Below are 4,276 nucleotides of genomic sequence, written 5' to 3' on the forward strand. Positions count from 1 at the left end.
TCCCCACGCACCGAAACACGGCCCCGTGGGCACACACACTCCCCCACACCCACCCTTTTCCTCCCTGGTGGCAGCGGGGACCCCTCAGCCCGCCGGGGAAGGCCGAGGTGGCACCGCGGCCTCGCTGGCAAGGGAAGCTCAGGCCCCACGGGAGCGCGGTGACCAAGGGGCAGTGGGTGCCTTCGGCACAGGTTACCAAAAAAAGGTATTTTTAGAAGGTTCAACAGGAAAGGCATCGATAAAACACTCGATATAAAGGTGAAGAATAGGTATGCAACTTGAGGGCAGGGTGTCCTTAAGAATAAACAGGTGTGTTCACTACCCATCTTTTTTTTTTTTTTAACATTCTTACCTATTTTATACTTTCATAATGGAATAAACTACTTACATGGGCTGCCAGACTATTATTTTTATTATTATAACTTTGTATATGCATTTGATGAACTTTCACATACTACTTGAAGTACCTCAACTTCCATGGGAAGATACTAAGGTATTTTCATCTTGGATTAAAAAAAAAAAAGCCACAAGTATGGATCAGTAATTTATTTATTTATTTATTTTTACATTCATTATAAATAACGCGTAAGTTGGTTCATCTTTCAGTTTTACATGATGTAAGGACAATATATTACACCAGAACAAAAACTCCATAGAAAAAAAGAAATACACAATTGTTTTCATTTATACAGAAGTCATTTGTCATGAAATGACAGCATCTGACACCAAACAGGAGACTTAACAGGTAAATGATGGAAAACCTGAGAGACAGTGATGTCATTTGCTGAAAGTAAACAAAAGAATTTTACTCTTGATAAATCTGGACTGTCCCCTGCTCTACCTTATGTATAAGCTGGCTAAAATCAAGTGTTACTCTTTTTTTTTTTTCCAATCGGAATTCAAATAAATGAAATTTTCTTGTATTTAAAGTAGTAATTGGAGAATGTGCGACAATGTATACTTTTAAATCATTCTAAATTGACAAGTAGTACTTCAACTGTGTGAACTCAGTACACATAAATTTAACATGGGATCTCTCCTCTTCCAAAATTCCCAACCCGAGATACCTGTGTGCCTTTATTTTCAGAGTGATTCATAAAGCTAGAGTTGAAAACATTTAAAACACCTTCTGGTAATAAAATAGTGAATATCTTAATTGGCAACACCTGTTGTATGAATGAGGCCTAGAAATTCAGTGACTTTTGACTGGTACAATACAATTAAATACTTTGGTATCTTTAAAATGCCTATACTGCATAGAAGACACATTCATGCACAAAAGACTGCTAATGCTTAACAACCTACATGTTTATATGCTTATTTTCAGTAGCCTGGACTTTGTAAAACCAGCTGCTTATCTTCTGAGCTGACACAATGAGCCAATAAGCAACGTGACACATTTGTAAGCAGCACTACCTTTCTCTGCGTTCCCTCCATTCGGGAAGGGATTGTCCTGAATTGTCCTGTAGCAACAAAAACAGTACAGTACAGAAAGGCTCTTGAATATGTAATTACAAAAGGCACTTCTGAGAATTAATTCACACAAGTATTCCAGTGAAATTGGAGTTTGGTCTAAAAAATGTTTACCAAATATTTCCCTCCTCCTCCTCTGTCCTGTGGCAAGGTTAGTTTTTTGAAGCTAAGTGAAAGAAACGTAGAGCAAAGTCAAAGTCCCTTTTTTCTGTTTCTCTCTTCTATTCCAATATCTGGGCTCCCTTTTTGGTACTGTGCTCTAAAAAAGTCTGTGTGTTTGGTTTATAAAAACCTGGTAACTACTAGGAGATTAAAAGAATTAATTAAGTAGTCTAGCCTTTAAAATTGAGTCATGTGAAATTAATTCAACAATAGTTTAAGTGAAGTACTCATTCCCTCTGTTCAGTGTGCAGGCTTTGGTCGCAGACTGAGCATTAGAAGTAAACCTAGATCAAGGTATGAAGTAGCGTTAAAATGTGCTAGCTAATGATATTTTTCCAAATAAAGTTCTGATCATCGGAACCTCATTTACATTGTTTCCTGGAAGTTATTTTGAAACTTTGCTAATTTCCATAGCATAGGCATGGTTTTAGGGTGTGCTCAATTACCATATTGCTAACACGTAGCCCTGGTACTCGCACATGCAGAGATCTATTATAACTGATACCGTTTATTGATTAATATTAAGAGAAACAAGATCTCACTACTTCAAATTTTTAAAAGCTCTGATTTATATCAATGCAATTTGTCAATTTGACATGTGTCACATTTGTGAAAAAATTTTGCAGCCTCTGAAAAACGGGATATGTAAATCCCCAAATTTGAGATTACTTAGAGAAATACCCAGTACAGGCATTTAAAATAGCATAGCAGTGAAATAATTTATAAGGACTTTGTGATACTCCAACATGATGTTCTTACATGATTGTATTTCCATTTCCACTATATTGCCTGCAAAAAGCAATGGAGGAGGAGGAGGTCATACCCTGTATGTCTAGTTCAATCCCTCAACCCTCCAAAATTGGTAACCAACCATGTGGACATAGATAGCATCCCCTACAGCCACGTGCTAACCAGTATCAAGTGAAAGGCATTTTCCATAGGTTACTCCACAGCTTGTAGGCAGTATTATCCCAGTTTCTGGGGGACTTTTGGCTCATTACAAATGCTGTCAGAATTGTCACCTTGCTAGCGATCTCGGAGACAAAACAGCTCTGCCTCTGCATTCTCAGTTCACGCATAAAGAGGTTCGGTTTCAAGTATTGCCAGTATGGCCCCTTTCACCAGTTTAATTTACATTGTTTAAATGTGTCTTACTGGTCTGATGGAGGCAAGGCATTTAGACTATTTGCAGCAATAGGTTTATACAAGCATTTGAGCACGCACACTCTTACTCAGCTGCTTCTGTGTCAGACCCGTCTCAGTCTTGAAGGTGTTCCCAGAAAACTTGCATTTCCCTAGCCTCGTCGACTGATGAAATAGGAGGTATTAACCTGTCGTTACAAACCTGGATGCTCTTTGACCTTCAGGACTGCAGCACTTCTGCATGTTGGTCTAGGAGTAGTAAGGTAATAATTATCCAAATACAATTTGGTTTATCCTGCTTTTCCTAATGCATATTTATCTATTGACATTAATATCCACATTTATAGTGTTGAAGGAAGCTAATTTAGGCTGTTATTCCCTGAGTTCTTCATATTCACATTGAATATGTTTCTTCACAATTAATTACAAACTTAGATTCTGTACTAGGACCTACTACAAAAGACAGGCCTTTCCCAATTATCACTCAGGTCGAGTGATAATTTCATTTTGAAATTTGAAATGAACACTTAATAATGTTGGTTTTGAACACTGCATTAATGGCAAAGGTCCATGTCTGTCAGGCCTAATGACAAGAATTTCACTGAAGAAATCATTCAAGTCTTCTTTTCATTCTTCTGCCAGTTGTTTAATAAACATACCCCACTGCTTTACTGAGTTTTTAAATTACATAAACAAAACTCACATCTTCACTTCTGTTTAGTGACACTTCTTTTGTTTAGCATAACTTATTTCCACATACAAAAAAAATTAAGGCCTACACAATTTTTAAGTTGTCTGGCAGCGTAGCTTAAAAAAAAAAGTAGCCTTTCTTTGCCAGCTGGGAAATTTCTTCAGATGAAATATCGTTAAATTTAGTTGGAGGCAATAGTCAATTTACATTTTTTTTTAAGAAAACTTTTTTTCTGAGCTCTGCAGAGAAACAGCCATGAAGAACAACCCAGAAGCCTCATGCATAACGTGAAGCATATTGCTTTACAGAAATCAGTTTGCAGGGGACAGACCATATCAGGAAAATCTTGCTTTCAACAGCAATTATACTGACAGTGTTGAAGCCTGCCCTATCACTATTACTAAGTTTGGACCATGAAGTATGCTAGAAAGCCAAAAATAGTTTTGAATTCAGGAACGTAAGTTTGCATTAGACCTTGGCTTCAATCTAGATAGGAATAATCGATTCAGTACAGTAAATTTAGAATTTATATTTTAAATTGAAACCAAAGTATCAAAATAAGTTAACCTAGAAAAACATGTCTTTTTTTTTTTTTTTTTTACATAGTGAACATTACTTTTAGGCAAAACTTAGAAAAAAACCAACAGTTTGGGAATAAACAAAAGTTCTCTTTTGGCAGTGTCCGGTTTGGGATTTAGCTCTGTCCTCTCCTTGGAGGAATCTGTTAACTAAAATTCATCAGTACAAAAAGGCAACACAGTGAAAAGCTGAAATATTAACATTTCAGTAAAGTGCATGGGACTGTGG

The sequence above is a fragment of the Charadrius vociferus genome, unplaced genomic scaffold (genome assembly GCF_000708025.1).
Source record: "Charadrius vociferus isolate BGI_N301 unplaced genomic scaffold, ASM70802v2 scaffold49, whole genome shotgun sequence".
In the NCBI taxonomy this organism is placed as follows: domain Eukaryota; kingdom Metazoa; phylum Chordata; class Aves; order Charadriiformes; family Charadriidae; genus Charadrius; species Charadrius vociferus.